The following is a 17,714-nucleotide window of genomic DNA, read 5'->3' as shown; positions in this document are numbered from 1 at the left end:
ACCGGGGAGTTATTTATAAACACGGGCCCCTGGGTGTGCTTCTCTCGGAAAGGACAGCAGCAGTGACAGTAATCTAGAGGGCAGCCAACGCACATCCACACATCCGCGGTGCTGGTGGAGGGGAAGCCCCCGGAACACACTGCAGAATTTGAGGCTGGGTGGTCCCCTTAGTGGGGAGGAGGCCAGGCCTGCTCCAGGCCCTGGCCCAGCTGCTGTGGCCTGGGGGCAGAGGCTGCTCCCCTCAGCGGCCTGGCTGTCAGAGGTCTGCTAACCTATGATAATATGCTGGCGACACGGATTGTCTTGTGTGTCAAGGGCGGGAGCATGCGATGAGCAGCTTTTTTCCTCCCAGGGTTGGCAGGAACTGGAAATAATTGAAAGTTGTTAGGGTCCAACATGCTGTCCCCAAAACACTATCATTACTTTCCTAATGACTAACTGTGTCTCAGGAGGCGATGAGGCAGCTGAGAGGCCGAGGCTCCTGGAGAGGATGGGGAAGTGGGCGGCTGGCAGCCTGTAATCTGGGGGGGCTGAGGGTGCTCTGCCTGCAACCCCACCCTGTGCTGGCCTCTGAAGTAAGGTCCCGGGTCCCTCTGGCCTCTCTGCCTGCAAAGTCAAGGTGAGGCTGCCAGCCAGGGCCACCAGTCGGGACACTGAACATCCTTCCAGGCCGGGCCTCTGGGGCTCCCTCGTCTGGGTCCGAGTCCTGCCCCCATCCCTTTTGTTCACTTCCTGGCATCACGTCCCGTGGGGGCAACCCAACCAGGGCCTCCACCTCTTTCTCCTGCCGCACCCTCCTCCCTACCCCAGAGTGGCCCCTCCAGAGCACGCGGTTAACCATGCCTCCCTGCTGGGACGGAACGCGACAGGTGCCCCTGCATGGCTGAGACGGGCTCCTGAGACCCCTGCCTCAGAGACCCCCTTCTTAGGACGGCCTCACGCCCCAGGTGTGGCTAGCACTCCCGCTTCTCCCAGGGCTGCTGCCCTTCCGTGGACCCACCCACAGCTCTTCCACCCTCCCACCTGGCTCCTTTCTGTCTTAAAGCTTGTCTTTGAATTACACGAGTGACATGTGAAGACAAACGAGCACACAGCTCTTCTTGACCCGCCCCCATGCTCTCACTGACTGCTGCCCTGCATCTGGGGTGGACGGTGTGAACTTTCTGAGTGTAGCCCTGCTTTGCCTGCTTCTGGGTGCCAGTGGGGCCCCTTGCGTACTGTGGTGAGGCTCCGGGTGCTATGGTCACTTCCACACAAAGAAGGGGTCATAATGGTGACCTTTGAGTGTGTGGGCTTCCAGTGGCCCTCCTACCACCAGGTCATCAGCTCACAAATGAGTTCACAGAGGAGAGGCCTGGGAAATGCCTCCTGCCCCAGTCCAGGGCAAACGGGTGCCAAAGGGGCTGTGAGCAGGGCTGCCTGCGAGGACAAAGCTGTGTCCCCAGGCCAGTCCCCAAGCCCCGCCCTGGTGGCCGGAGCTGCTGCGTGCTGGGGTCAGAAGTCCCACCGTCCTGGAGGTGTCTGGCCACGCGGTTGACCCCTCCTCTTCTCCAAGGCCTAAGGAGGCCGAGCAAGGCTGAGGGCCGTGCCCCCGCAGATCCAAGGAGGGGGTCCAGCTCTGGACAGGGTTTCCAGGGGAGGGCAGCATCCCAGAACCCCTGCCCGCCTCCACGGCCCGGCTCCTTGCCGCGGTGCCTGTGACCTGGCTCGAGCCTTTAGAAGCTGCGCTGCAAGAAATAATCCTATGCTAAGGACAGCCGCAAGCAGGGATGGGACATTGGGGTCCAGTGCCTCGAAAATGACCGTAATAGAAACAAAACAAAGCACAACGCAGTCCAGGAGGTATAGAAAAAAGGGTAACGGAACAAAAACACCCGAGACATTCTCTGTCCCCTCCGGTCACCTGCGGACAGGTGTGCTGACCGGGCACCTGCAAACATCTATGTGCAAGCCCACGGCGTCCTGGGTCTGCCCGGCGGGTAGGCGGGCATGTGGGGCCAGACTCAGGGATTCCGCAGGGCGGGAGGGAGAAGGGACACCTGCCGAGGGACCGGGACAGGTGGGGGTCCAGATCGCGGCAGGTGGGGGGACGGCCGGGCGCAATCCCAGGCCGGGAGGACTACCCGCTTTCACCTTCACCACGGGACCTGGCCCCCTGGGAGAAGCGGGGGCGGGCGCGCACCCCCGGCGGGTGCGCACCCCCGGCGGGTGCAGGTCAGCTGGCATCTCAGACCGTCCAGGCCACGCCCCCGCCCCTGAGGGTACCCACCCTTCCCCCACCAGTGTCCCCCTCCCCCTGTCCACACCTCTTCAGTCCTGGGACACTCCCCTGGCCACGCCCCCGATTAGTGGCCCGCCTCCTGCCCTGCCCCCAGTGGTGGCCTCATCCTGCCTTGCCACCCCTCCGCCCTGTTCTGGAACCCGTCCCACCCCACCCCACCTGTGGACCCGCCCCTCTCCCCGCCCTCTTCCCTGCCCCGGCTGGGGACCGCCAGCTCCCGGCCCCGCCCCTTACCGCTGACTTCCCCGCCCCGCATTGGGCTCCTCCCGGCTATGGCCCCGCCCCCTCGATGACCCGCCCATGGCCCCGCCCCGCCCCCTCCACGCTAATTGGTTTCTTTCTGCAGAGCTTCCTGAGCTCCGATTGGTCGAGCCCGTCGCCGTTCCGCCATTCGATTGGCCCGCTGCGCCCGCTTTCGCGAGGACCTGCTCCTCGGAGGGGCGGGGTCAGCCGCGGCGCGCGGCGCGGGATTGGTCGGCGGCGCAGAGGGGGCGGGCCCGCGCCGCGCGCAGTGCCTCGCCAGGAGCGCGAGGAGCTGCTACCGCCGCCTCAGTCGCCTCAGTCGCCTCAGGCTCGGTCGCCTCAGGCTCCACCGCCGCCGGGATCGCCCGTCCCCACCCCCCCAGCCCCGCCCCGGCCGCCCTCCCGCGGGCCGGCCCGCGGGCACGCCCTCTGCCGCGGGACAGGTGAGTGGTCGCGGGCAGGGCCGGGGATCGGGGGTGGGAAATCGGGGTCCCAGCCGGGGGACCGGCCGGGGTCCGGGTCCGGGGTCTGGGGTCGGGGTCCGGGCCGGGGTCGAGCCGGGGTCGGGACCAGGGATCGGGGCCGAGAATCGAGGGTCGGGAGTCGGGGTCGGGGTCCGGGCCAGGGATCGTGGGTCAAGCTGGGGCCCGGGCCGGGGTCGTTGTGGAGCCGGGGGTCGGCGGCCCGTGGCCGGGTTCGGTGTCCGGGCCGGGCGGGGGGCGCAGGTCTCTCCCGACCGAGCTCCGCCGAGAGCCCCGAAGACCCCCGCCCGGCCCGGACAAACTTGGACGGCAGCCGGGTCGTCTGCCGGGCGGGGCGGGGCGGGGCGGGAGGCGGCGTCCGGGAGGTCCCCGCGGGACTCTGGGGCGCCCCCTCCTCAAGTTAACGCCCGGGCCGCGCTGCGAGCTCACGAAATGTTCCGACGACGGAAACTGGACGCGGGGAGGATTTCAGAGGGAAGTGATGAAGTGACTTCGGGCGAAATGAGGACCCCGCCTGGGCTGCCCTGTCTCCCCTCCCCCCCCAAATCCAGAAGTTGTAAACAAGACCCGCGCTTCCAGAAACAGGGGAGTTAACGCTTGCCTGTCAGTAAACGTCCGCCACGGTTCTGCTCTGGACTTTATGAAGCTTGCATTTCAAAACGGTTTAAGTTTCGTCGCGTCAGGCTGAGGAAAGATTTGGGGAAAGCACGTCGTCGGCGCCCGGCTCGGGGCCGGCGGGACGCAGGGGAGGGGAGGGGAGGGGCGCGCGGAGGGCGGGGCGGCGTCCGGGACCGCGGCGCCCGCGGCAGCAGGAAGGGGTTCCGTGCGGACGCGCCTTGTGTCCCCTTTTCTCACACGCCCGGCATCTGCCTCCTTGACTAGTGTCCGCGTGTCTCTGCGACCCCGTGTCAAAGCCAGGAGCAGGTTAGATGGGGCGGGTGCGTGCTCCTCTCCTCAGTTACTGCATTTTCTTCTTTTATTTGGGGGCGAGTCAGAAGGTGTTTCTTATTGTTCCCAGAAGTGTTCCGCTCTGGAAGTATTGTTTGCTGAGAGTGTTCGTGTTTTTCTTTTTGCCCGGTGGCGTTTCTACTTTTTTTCTCCTTACTACTCTCAAGTATATTACTTGCATAGCAAATTTGCAAGTTAACAAAAAGCCAGGTCTTAAACCTCGTGCCTAGGGTTGATTATCTTCCTCCCACCTTCCTCTGAGGCAGCGCGGACTTCTGGGTCTCTTTGGCCCTGCGTGTGAGCTAACAGCACTCCGGGGTGATGAGGTTTTATGATGCGTAATTCACGAAAAAGAAAGCTAGGGTAGCGCGGCCTTGATGAGAGACCTTTCCGGACTAGACAGGGTAGTAAACAGACCCTCCAGTTCACACTATTCCTCTGGCACAGGCGCGCCCACATCCTTCCGAAATTTAACTTGCTGTCAGCGGGTGAACTGTTGCCCCTTTTCTGTTCTTTGAACTTGGCTTTAGAATTGGGAACCAAAGGAAGTGTGCAAAGGTGCTTTCCTATTGAAGAAAACTGATTTCCAGTTCCCTCGTGCACGAGAGCAACTCACCATCTTAGAATGTCTCAGAGATGTGCATTTTGGCCCAGAGACTGTTTGCAGAACAGTGACACTCTGGAGGGATTGTTGACAAGATCCAAAGTGATCTCACTGATGCTCCCATCAGAGGAGCTGGAGTAGTTGTGGGTAGTGTGTTCAGACTTGGAGATCCACCAGAAATCAAGGGGTCTTCAAATACAAGTGCAGTCACTGACTGACTGACTTTGGTCACTTTTGAGCACTGATGTTTTTCTCTTGTATGTAGGTGCTGTTATTTACACAGTGAAAGTTCATTACAAGTGTGTGAGAATTTATATAACTTCATGCATTTTCTTAGTTAATACTCAATATTATAAGGTTTTGAAAAAAGGTTTGATGGTAAAAGGAGTTTTTTTGGGTTTTTTTAACTGAAAAGATTGGATATCCTGTGTAGAATTCAGGGCTTTGGGACTGGTATTGCCACAGGTGGTGCTGATTAGTGGTGATATTGAACTTCAGAACATCACTTTTCCAGATATCTTTATTAATACTCAGAGTTGGAGAAAATACACAGTTTTATGATTACATTTTTAAAGGTATTTATGAGAAAATTTCACCACATGGGTTCATTTTGTTAGATGTTTAGAAAGAAGCTATTTTTTCCTCTGATGTTCATGGGAGGCTGAGAGCATGCCGCGTTTATATTTGCAGAAGTTCCGTGAGGTCCTTGAAACAATCTAGCCATTCAAGGCTGGACACTGTTTCTATTTCAACAGTTTCAGTTCCTGGACCTGTAGCCATGTGTCAATGGCAGTCATTCCTATTTTCACAGAAATCCCAGGGCTTTATTGTAAAAGTGATCACTGAAGCAGATCTTGGTAGATGAAAGTTGTACAACCCTTTGGTGAAGAAGGCTGTCCTTTGGGCCATAACAAAGAAAAATACCTGCTCATGTATTGGAGTCACTCCCACATTGAACATTAGGATGAATACTGTAGATTTTTGGGTGGCTCTGGTGTCTCTTAGCTCTCAGCTCTTGCTGCAAGGACTCTTAACAAGTATCCTGGGTCCACTGTCCATGGTGCTGAATATGTCATTTATTTCTGTTTTTGCGTCTCAAATTTCCTTTCCAGTGTGAGAGTAGTTTTTGAAGTTTTAAAATGAATTTCAGAATTCACACTTTTAAGGAAGAGTTGAACAAGGGAATTCTATTGAACCTGAATGGAAGCATGCCTTTTGAAAACTCAAGGCATGTTAATGTCTCTCTTTTTTTCTAAAGTGGATAATTGTGCTGAGTCAACATGTACTTTGCTTTGCTTAGTCTCCTTCACCCCAGGTGAGAATTTCCTTGCTGGAGTATGGACATCAAGTAACAAACCATTGAAATTAAACGAGACCCTGTTTGCTTAACTAACGCCCTCTTTAAAAACGTGCTCTTTATTATAGTATGTACATATATTTGTACGTAGAGGCAATTTGTTTTCCCCTAAACAGGGTTGATTGTAACATCTTTCAGCCTCACTGGCATGGTGCTTCCCAGCCTTCCTGGAGAGGGACTGGAGCCCTCTGAGAATGTGGTGGGGCTGCTGGGCAATTGCCAGGCCCTCGTGCTGTGTTGGAGCAGCATCTACTCTCTTGCCTATAATTTTGAGTACATCTTTTAGATAAATATAAAGGATTTTAGATAAAGGATTTTAGATAAAGGATTTTAGATAAATCCTTTATTTCTCTTGAGGTGGTCTGTTACTTTAGAATTGCCCCACAGGTTAGCAATAAAAAATAATGGGTGTCCCTTGTGATACAGAGATTCTTCCATGTGATAGTAAATTGTGCATCAAACGAAGCAGTGGATTGTTGAAGTGTTTTTGTTATGAACATCTGAACTAGTTCTTTGGCCCTGTTAGCCATACACTTAACCCAGGTTATTCTTTGACATCTGTTTTGTTGAGGGAAACCCAGGGCAGCTTCTTTCTGCCTCCTCCAAGTTTCAGAAATACTCTCTGAGTGCTACTGTTTCCCAGGCCCTGTGCTATGATCTGGGAACCCACAGGGGAATGAGACAGCTGTCTATGATTCATATCATCGAAGGACTCACCACTTTGGACTGAGGAAAGGACATGAAAACAGATGGTTACAGGGGGCCACACTCAGTGCAGCAATTGGGATACACAGAAAGCTGGGTTGGTGTGTTGAGGGGAGGTGACTCATTTAGGCTGGGAATCAAAGAAGGCTTCAGAGAGGAGGTGGCCTTTGGGCTGAGCCCTGGAGTTTGGGTTGTAATTGTTTGGGCATGGATGGGCACACACTGATTAGAAAAAGCCCAGAAGGTTGGTGTCGTTGGAGGACAGGGTGTATGGTGGTGCTGAGGCTGGAGGTGTGGGGGACATTGTGAAAGGGTTGGGACTCTGCTAGAGGTGTGGGGTGGGGGGTAGAGTTGAGCAGAGGTGTGGTAAGCACAATAATGGCTTCCCTAAGCTGTCTACATTCTAATCTCCAGAACCTGTGGACATTTTACATGTCAAAGAGGATTTAAGGTAACAGTTGGAATGAAGATTGCTAATTAGTTGATTTTAAAACAAAGATTATCCTGGATTGCCCAGGTGGGCCCATAGTTATCACAAGGGTCATTAAATGTGGAAGAGGGATGCAGAAGAGTCAGTGTCAGAGTGATGTGAAATGAGGAAGACTCTACTCCTCATTGCTGGCTTAGAAGATGGAAGGGGTCATGAGCCAAGGAATACAGGCAGCCTCCAGAAGCTGGAAAAGGCGAGAAAATGGGTTCTCCAGCCGGGCCTCCAGAAAGGAACACAGCTATGCTGACACCTTGATTCTAGCCCAGCGAGACCTGTATCTGACTTCTGACTTCCAGAACTGTAAGATAATTAATTTGTGTTGTGTTAAACCATTAAATTCAATGGAAAGTTTTTTAGAGCAGCCGCAGGAAACTGATGTAAGCTGGGACTCTGCTCTAGAAAGTTTTAGCTGGTGAAATTTAAGGAGGAAGTAACATGGTCAGATTGGCTGTAGAAGATAAACTGATGCAGGTGCTATTTATGAGGAAGTTGCCCTAACTAAGCACGGTTCTGATCCCCAGTTTCATCTCCTGACAAGACTGGCTTCTGACATTGCCTTACCTGGCCTGAGTCCCACTTGAAGTTTTCCTCTAAGCAGCCTGTCAGCCTCCACCCCTGCTAATTGCCATGTCCCACTGGTCCACTTTTCTTCTGTGCTGCGTACTTAGGGGAGAGTGGATCAGGTATACATCTACACATGGGATTGTGGGGTCATAGGGCAGGCCCAGTTCCAACCTCAGAGCTGTTGTTAAAGTATTTTCCAAAGGTTTGTTTCTTTACATCCTTGCTAATCCTTTATACATTCAGATGTTTAATTGTTGTCAGTTGAGTAGATACGAAATATCTCACTGTTTTAATTTCTATTTCCTTGATTACTAGTGAGTTTGAGGATTTTTTTACCCATTTATTGGCCACTTGGCTTTTCAAGTCTATAATTTGTATTCTTACATTGTTTGTCTGTTTGTTGCCTGGGTTGTTCCTTTTATAGCTTTTTAGACGTTCTTTATATATTCTGGATTCTATTTGTGTCCTGTTTTTTATCCTTTTAAAATTGCTATTTTGATGAACAGATGTTTAATTTTAATGTAGTCAGATTTATCAATCTTTTTCTTATTGTCTGTGGTTATTAAGTCTTATTTAAGAAATCCTTTGTTACCCCATAGTCATAAGATATTCTCCTCTTAAAAATTTAAAAGAAATATTTTCTCTTCATATTCTACTTTGAACTTACTTTTGTGTGAGGCATGAGGTAGAGCTATGATTTTAGATTTTTTCCAAATGCATAACCAATTCTACCAGTACTATTTATTGAGTACCATCCTTTCCCCAGTGATCTGCAGTGCTGCCTTTGAAACATACCAGACCTCACAAATGTGTGGATCTGTTTCTAATTTCTCCAAGTAAATAGTGATAATTTCATTTCTTCCTTCCTAGTCCTTAAATCTTTTATTTTATTTTTTATTTTGTCTTATTCCCTTTGTTTGGACCACGAGACAAAGTTGCATAGAAATTGTGGTAAGGCTATCCTAATATTGTTTTTCACTTTAAAGGCAATGTTTTCAAAGCCTTAAATATGAAGTTTGCTATATATTGGTAGATTCCTTTTACTAGGTTAAGGATGGTCTTATCTACTAATAGCTTGATAAAAGATTTTTTAAAGTCATTAATAGATTTTTAATTTTATCAAATGATTTCTTTACCTATTTAGATAATTTTGCATCTTTTCTTCTTTGAACTCTGAGGTGAAATACTTTAATCTTCTACTTTTGAAACATCATTGATTTCTTGGGATAAACTCTACTTTGTCACGATATACTACATTTAAAAATTATTATTGGATCCAATATGGTAATATTTCACTTTTGATTTTGGCATATATTTTCATAAGAAGTATTGACTAATAATCTTTTCTTGTATTGCTCTTAATCAGATTTGGTATCACTATGATGCTTCATCATCTCTGTAATAATTTCTGAAAGGGAGGGATGTTTGTTCCTTGGAAGTTTGGCAGTATTGCTTCTTCAGTGTTCTAGATCCGGACCCTTTTAGAACATGGAGACTCTTGCAGTTAATCACTTTAGAAGCTGGTCCATTCTGCTCACATTTCATTGGCTAGAGGGAGTCGTTCTGGACATGCTTAGTTTCAAATGGGGCAGGGAGGTAGAGTCTTCCATGTTCTGGAAGTTTAGGACCACGGGATACTGGTAAATATTAGTAATATTTACCACACTATAGAGGCGAATTGATGTCAGTGCTGCTGAATTAGCCAAAATTAAAACTGTGTTCCTCTCTAGGTCTTGTTCGTAGTTTTTGCAAGTATGTTGTCTATCAAGGGACCGGTTAGAATATGAAGCTAGACATCATATTTGTTTGTGTTTCTTTTGAACAAACCGTCCTGCTTACTTTCTCCAGAACCCACCTTGGGAATTCCTGCCTCTCCACCTCTCCTTATTGCAGAGGAAAAGTCTCCCTTTCTCATTCCTTCCCACGGATCTAAATCTCAACCATCCTTCAAGGCTGGCACAGGACCTGCTGAAGTTCTCTACATGAACCCCGACTTGTGGTGAATGCTCCCTGCACTTTTTACAGTACTGTCCTGCCTCAAAGGTGCAGAGGGCAGGGTTCAGTTGCGTTTATGAGTGGTTGGTTGATCAGAAGAGTCTTCACATCCAAGTGTAAGCTTCCCTCCTTTGTCTGAGCTCTGCACTGGGAAGCTAGGTGAAGTGGACAGACTGTATGAATGAAGTTGACCCCACCGTGATCCCCTCCTCCTAGTATTCATGCCCTTGTATAATACCCCCATCCCCGTTGAGGTGGGACCTGTGATGTGCTTCTAACTAGTAGAATAAGGCAAAAATGATGGGATGTCAATTCCATTATTCCATCTTGCTAGAAGCTAATTTAGAGATTCTCTTTGCTGGCTTGAGTAAGTGCCTATGTTGGAGAAGCCCACGTGGCAAGAACTGCAGGTGGCCTCTAGGAGCTGAGGGCGACCTCCAGAGACAGCCAGTAGGAAGCAGGGGCCCTCAGTCCTATAGCAAGGAAACGACTGCCGACAACCGAGTGAGCTTGGAAGCAGATTCTTCCCCAGTTAAGCCTGCAGATGAGAATATAGTCCAGCCAACATCATGACTGCAGCCTTATGAGACCCTAAGCAGAGGACCCAGTTAAGCCTGTTCAGACTCCTAACCCACAGAAACTGTGAGATAATAAATGTGTTTCAAGTTGCTAAGTGTGTGATGGTTTGTTATGCAGCTGTAGAAGAGTAGTGTACCAAATCTGTACTGACCTCCCAATTACCCTCACTAGAAGTGGGTTTAGGCTGATGAAGGGTGTTTGAATCTATTTGAGATACAGGCAGAAAGTATAAAGTACAAAATAAACATCATCTATAATCTTACCACTCAAGGATTGCCAATTTTTTTCCTACTTTTATATATGTATGATATGTATTTCCTAAAGTTGGGATTCATTCCATAATATGTTTTATAAACAACTTTTTTTCTTTGTAGATAGTGAGCTTTTTTTGTGTCATCATATTCTTCTAAAATATGATTTTGAATGGCTGCATAATATTCCAGTGGGAGTCCCAATTTTTTGAACCTCTTTCCTATAGCTGGACATTTATGCTTCTTTAAAATATTTACCATAACAAATAATGCTTTAATAAGTATCCTATACAAAACTCATGGTGTGTATCACCAATTATTTCTGAAAGATAAATTTCTAAAGGCAGAATTATCATGTCAAAACTTGTAGGTGTTTTTAAGCTTTTTGATATTTAACCATCCAGCTTCCAGTGTTTCTTTTAAAAGGATACAACTCAAGCATCTGTTTCTGTAACTCACCAGGTTGGGATAAGACAGAACTATTGATTTTTGAGCATTTAGATTCATGTTTTCTTAACCCTGTTTGCAAAGTGCTTTTAAATTATTCATTAAAGTGCAGTATTCTATTTATAGACACATTTGTGTATGAGATCGCTCCCTTAATGTCTGGGCAAAAAGCCTATGAATTGCTATTATCACATCCCTATCTTTGTAAATCCTTTTCTACTCCTATCCTCCCTTTCTTTGTTTTCAACCAAATAGAGACACTGAAACATATAAGGTCTTATAGCTCTGATGGTTACTCAGATGAAATGGCTGTTCTGAATGAGCCCTTGTTCTTTTCTTCTCACCATTCTTTAAGTAGTTGACTTCAAAAAGATGAGAGATCAGAAGAATATTAATTATTAATTCAAAAATATTTTTTCCTGATTCATAAAATAATGAGTGCTTATTTAGAAATTTTATAAAATAAAGATTAACATCAAAAGCAGAATAAAAATCTTTAATTTCGCCACCCACAGATGACCACTATATAAACATAACTTATTCATACTAGCCTATTCTTATAGTGTATTGATTAGATTCTGATGACTAATATTTTAGGGGGAATTTTTGAGTCAATGTCTATGAGTAAAGTTGGCCCATAATTTTCCTGCAGTTGTTCACTGTCTAATTTGAGATGAATGCCTAGTTTATTAATTTGAAGCTTTTATCTTTTACTAATAATGTGCATTTAAGGTGGTGCATTTCCTTATAAATAATGCTTCAGCTGCATCATACAGAGTTTGACTTGAGGTATTTTCATTACTATTTAATATATGCTACGCACTAAATTGTTCCTCCCTCAAATTCCTATGTTGAAGCCCTAACCCCCAAAGTCATGGTATTTGGAGATGGGGCCTTTGGGAGATAATTAGGTTTAGGTGAGGTCATGAGTGTGAGGTTCTTATGACGGGATTAGTGCCTTATATGAAGAGACCAGAGGGGTTGCTCTCTTACTGCCTTTCCCTGCCATGTGAGGACACAGCAAGAAGGCAGCCATCTGCAAGGCCAGGAAGTGGGCCCTCACCAGAACCTGACCATGTCAGCACCCTGCTCTCAGACTTCCCAGCTTCCAGAACTAAATGAGAAATAAATGTCTATTGTTTAAGCCACCCAATCTATGGTATTTTGTTACAGCAGCCTGAGCTAAGACAGTAATTGCCATTATGATATTTTTCTTTGATTTGTAGGTCATTTAGAAGAATATTTTAACATTTCCAGACATATGCATATTTTCTTATTTTATTCTTTTCCATCACAATTGCATTGCCCAAAGATTTTGCTCTTTATTTTAATCTTTTGAAATTTGCTGATGTGCCTTATAGCAGAATATGGTGTATAAGTTTTCTCACATGTTCCTGTGTGCTTGTAAAGAATTAGGTTCAATGTTCTATATATTCTATTCAGCTAACTTGATAAGCATATTACTCACATCTTCTGTTTTCTTACTATTTTTTTGTCTGGTTGTTATATCCATTACTAAGATAATTACACACTTTCATTATGATTATGGATTTGTCTTATTTCTTCTTCAGTTCTGTCAATTTTTATTTATATACTTTGAGACCATGTTATCAGGGGAATGCAAATTTAAAATTGTTATGTCTTCCTGCTGAATTCAGACTTTAATTATTATGTGTGGTTCTCTTTATCTCTAGTAATGTATCTTTAGTAATGTATCTTTGCCTTTATGGTGTAATTGTCTGATGCTAATATAGCCATACCAGATTTCTTTAGGCTCATATTTGCATGATATCTTTTTTTTTAAATCATTTTACTTTCAGCCTTAACTATATTTTTATACCTTAGATATGTCTCTTGTAAAGATTATACAGTTAGATTTTTTTCCATCCAATCTGATAATTTTTGCCCTCTAATGGGAACATTCAACTCGTTTACATTGAACGTAATTACTGATCTATTTGAGTTTAAATCTACAAACCTATTATATGACACTCTTATCCTACATTTTCTGTGTTTATTTTTTGTTTATTTTTCTCTCTTCTCTTGTATTATTTGAAACTAGTATTATGATTTTAAAAAATCGTTCTACTTTTCCACTAGTTCTATTACATTGGAGGTTATATTCTATTTTTCTTTCTTTTTGTGGTTACAGTGTAAATTAGATAACGTGTTATTAACTTATCCAGATAATGCCATTATACCTTCTTCCTGGACCATGCAGAGATCATTTTCTTAGAATACTTGAACTCCATTCACCCCTCCAAATTTATGTGTGATTGTAATTGTATATTTTAATTCTGTATGCTCTTTTTAAACTCAACTAAGTAGTATTAACAGTGTTAGTATTGGGACTTCCCCGGTGGTCCAGTGGTTAAGACTCTGTGTTTCCACTGCAGAGGGTGCAGTTTCGATCACTGGTCGGGGAACTAAGATCCCACATGCCGCGCAGCATGGCCCAAAAAGAAACAAACAAACAAAAATCCACAAACAACAAAAAACAAACAAAAAACAGTGTTAGTATTTAACATACTGGCAGTGTTCATTTAGATTTATTCACATCTTTATCCATTCTTTGCTTTTCATTGCTCTCTGACATTTCTGAACTTCATTTTGGGGTCATTTCCCTTCTACCTGAAGAGGCTTCTTTAGAAATTCCATTTTTGCTCATCAGCTGGTAGTACATAGACACTCTTGATTTTTTTCTAAAAGTATCTTGATTTCACTTTTTTTTATTTTTAAAATTCCTTTAATTTACTTAAAATTTTTTGGGATATAGTTTACATGCCATAAAATTCACCCTTTTAAAGTTTAGATTCAGTGGTTTTGGTATATTTACAAGGTTGTGCAACCATCATCACTACCTAATTCCAGAGCATTTTTGTCACTTAAAAAGAAACCTCATACCTCTTAACAGCTACTCCCCATTCCTCCCTTCCCCCAGCCCCTGGCAGCCATTAATCTACTTTCTGTCTGTAAGGTTTTGCCTAATATGTACTTTTCATATGAGTGGAGTCGTAAATATGTTGCCTCTGGTGCCTGGCTTCTTTCACTTAGTATAATAATGTCAAGGTCCATCCATGGTCCACTGTAGCATGTATCAGTACATTCCTTTTTATGGCTGAATAATATTACACTGTATGGATATATCACATTTTGCTTATCATCAGTAGGTAGACATTTGAGTTTTTTCTGTTTTTTTGTCTGTTATGAATAATGTGCTGTCAACAGTCATGTGCAAGTTTTTGTATGAATACATGTTTTCAGTTCTTTTGAGTATATACTTAGGAGTGAAATTTCTGGGTCAAATAATAACTCTATGTTTAACTTTTTGAATAACTGCCAAACTGTTTTCCAAAGATGCTGTACCGTTTTCCATTCCCACCAGCAATGCATAAGGGTTCCAGTTTCTTCACATCTTCACCAACACTTATTTTCAGTTTTTTGATTATTGCCATCCTAGTGGGTGTGAAGTAGTATCTCCTTGTGGTATTGATTAGTATTTCCCTAAAGACTGATGCTTTTGAGCACCTTTTTGTGTGCTTATTGGCCATTTGTATATCTTCTTTGGAGAAATGTCTATTCAGATCTTTTGGCCATTTTTAAATTGGATTGTCTTTTTATTGTTGGGCTGTAAGAATTTTTTATATATTGTTTACCAATCCCTTATCAGATATATGATTTGCAGATATTTCCTTTCCAACTGTGAGTTGCCTTTTCACTTTCGTGATAGTGTCCTTTGATGCACAAAAGGTTTTAATTTTCATGAAGTCCAATTTATCTATTTTTTCTTTTGTTGCTTGTGCTTTAGGTGTTATATTTAAGACAACGTTGCCTAATCCCAGGTCACAAAGATTCACGCCTGTGTTTTCTTGTAAAGTTTTAGCTCTTAAATTTAGGTCTTTGATACATTTTGAGTAAATTTTTATATATGGTATGAGGGAGGAGTTTCTGTATGTGGCTATCCAGTTGTCCTAGCACCATTTGTTGAAAAGACTGTTTCCTCAGTGAATGGTCTTTTAACACCTTTTTGGAAAATCAGTTGACCATAAAATATGGGTTTATTTCTGGACTCTCAATTTGATTCCATCCATCTATATATCTATTGTTATGCCAAAACCACGCAGTCATGAGTACTGGAGCTTTGTGGTAAGTTTTGAAATTGGGAAGTGCGAGTCCTCCAACTTTGTTGTTCTTATTTAAGATCGTTTTGGCTATTCCTGGTCTCTTGCATTTCCATATGATTTTTAGGATTAGCTTGTCAATTTCTGCATAAAAGGCAGCTGAAATTTCGGTAAGGATTGCGTTGAATGTGTAGGTCAATTTGGGAATATTGCCATCTTTGACAGTGTTAAGTCTTCCAATCCATGAACGTGGGATTTATTAGCTGTAATAGCTTTTTGTGGATTCTGAAGGTTTTCTATGTATATATAGATAATTTTACTTCTTCCTTTCTAATCTGGATGCCCCGTATTTTTATTCCTTGTGTAATTGCCCTGGTTATAACCTCTAGTATAATGTTGAATTGTTCTGGCAAAGGTGGACACCCTTGTCTTCTTCCTGATCTTAGGGGGAAAGCTTTCAGCCTTTCACCATTAATTATGTTGTTAGCTGTGGATTTTTGTAGATGCCCTTTATTAGGTTGGGGAAGTTTCCTTCTATTTTTATTTTGTTGAATTTTTTTTTTTAATCTCAAAAGAGTATTGTTCTTGTCAGATGCTTTTTCTGAATCTACTGAGATGACCATGTGGTTTCTGTCCCTCATTAAGGTGGTGCATTACATTGATTGATGTTCATGTGTTGAATCAACCTTGCCTTCCTTAGATAAATCACAGCTGGTCATGGTGGATAATCCTTTTTATATACAGTATTGCTCGATTTAGTTTGTTATTGTTTTGTTGAGGATTTTTGCATATGTAGTCTTGAAGCATATTGGTACTTAGTTTTCTTTTCTTGTGATATCTTTGGTTTTGATATCAGTATTATATTGGTCTCATAATGAATTGGGAAGTGCCCTTTTCTATTTTTTGGAAGAGTCTGTGAAGGATTGGTGTTCATTCTTCTTTAAATGTCTGACAGAATTCACTAGTGAAGCCATTTAGTCCTGGACTTTTTCTTGGGAAAAGTGGGAAGTTTCTCAATTTCTAAGACAATGTCTTTACCTGTTTTAGGTCTATTCAGATTTTTTATTTCTTGTTGAATCGGTTTTGATAGTTTTTGTCTTTCTAGGAATTTGGCCATTGCACCTAGGTTATATAATTTGTTGGCAAACAATTGTTCATAATATTTCTTAATGATCCTTTTTATTTCTGTAAGGTTCTTAATTTCATTTCTGATTTTAGTAATTTAAGTCTTCTCTGTCTTTTTCTTGGTGCATATGGATAAAGTTTTTTTTTTTTTTAACTTTTCATAGAACCAACTTCTGGTTTCACTGTTTTTTTCCTCTATTGTTTTCTGTTTTCTTATTTCATTTATTTTTGCTCTAATACTCGTTTTTCCCTTCCTTCTGCTTGCTTTAGATTTAGTTTGTTCTTTTCTAATTTCTTAAGGTGGAAGTTTAGGGTATTGATTTGAGATATTTATTCCTTTTTAATATAGGTATTTACACCTATAACTTTCTCTAATCACTACTTTCGCTGCCTACCATATGTTTTGGTATCTTGTGATTTCATTTTCAGTCATTTCAAAGTATTTTATAATTTTCTTTGTGCTTCTTCTTTGATTCCTTGGTTATTTAGGAGTGTGTTGTTTAATTTCCACAAACTTGTGAATTTTTGTTTGTGTTATTGACTTCTGAATTTCTTTCCCTTGCCGTCAGAGAACATACTTTGTATGATTTCAATCCTTTAAAATATTGAGATTTGTTTTTCTAGTGTAACGTCTAGTGTCTCCTGGAGAATGTTCCATGTGTACTTTAAAATAATGTGTTTTGAAAGCTTGGCCAAGATGGTGGAGTAGGAAGACCCTGAGCTCACCTCCTCTCATGGGCACACCAAAATTACAACTACTTACAGTGCAACTATTTATGAGAAAGACTGAAATCTACCAGGAAAGATCTTCTACAACTAACGATATAGAGAAGGAACCACAATGAGATGGGTAGGAGGGATGGAGTTGCAGTATAGTCAAGACCCATACCCCTGGATGGATGACCCATGAAAAGGAGAATAATTACAATTTCAGAGGTTTTCCCCAAGGTATGAGAGGTCCAAGTGCCACGTGGGGCTCTCCATCCTGGGGGTCTTGTATCAGGAAGACAAGCCCCCAGAACTTTTGGCTTTGAAGGCCAGGGGGCTAACTTTTGGGAGAGCCAGAGGGCTGTAGGAAACAGAGACTCCACTCTTAAAGGGTGAACACAAAATCTCATATGCTATGGGACCCAGGGCAGAAGCAGTAATTTGAAAGGAGCCTGGGTCAGACCTACCAACTGATCTTGGCAAGTCTCCCAGAGAGGCAAGAGGCAACTGGAGCTCACCCTGGGGACATAGACAATGGAGGCAGCCATTTTGGGGCACTTGTTCTACCACCTGGACACTGCTGCTGGCAAGTACCATTTTGGAATCCTCTCTCTGGCTTATTAGCCTTGAGACCCAGCCCCATCCATGCCCACCAGCCTGTAGGGGATACCTCAGGCCAAGCAAATAGCTGGATGGGGACACAGCCTCATCCAATAGCAGGAAGACTGCCGTAAGACCCCCCTGAGCCCACAGTCTCCCTTGGATATTGCCCTGTTCACCAGAGGACCCAGGACCCAGCCCAACACACTGGCAC

General features: G+C 44.4%; 1 protein-coding gene across 7 annotated transcripts in view; it reads left to right on the top strand.

Moving 5' to 3' along the window:
• Positions 1-2,891: 2,891 nt before the first annotated feature.
• The window catches only part of PCBP3 (poly(rC) binding protein 3), a 212,933-nt gene continuing 198,110 nt past the window's right edge, over positions 2,892-17,714 (top strand). For all 7 annotated transcript variants that reach the window (XM_061192815.1, XM_061192814.1, XM_061192813.1 and 4 more), the window contains exon 1: positions 2,892-2,967. The gene's annotated coding sequence lies outside the window, so the exon portion shown is untranslated. The remainder of the gene's footprint in view (positions 2,968-17,714) is intronic.

This window comes from Eubalaena glacialis, chromosome 6 (genome assembly GCF_028564815.1).
Source record: "Eubalaena glacialis isolate mEubGla1 chromosome 6, mEubGla1.1.hap2.+ XY, whole genome shotgun sequence".
NCBI lineage: Eukaryota > Metazoa > Chordata > Mammalia > Artiodactyla > Balaenidae > Eubalaena > Eubalaena glacialis.
The sequence above is the reverse complement of the archived record's forward strand: the minus strand, read 5'-3'. Positions and strand labels throughout refer to the sequence as shown.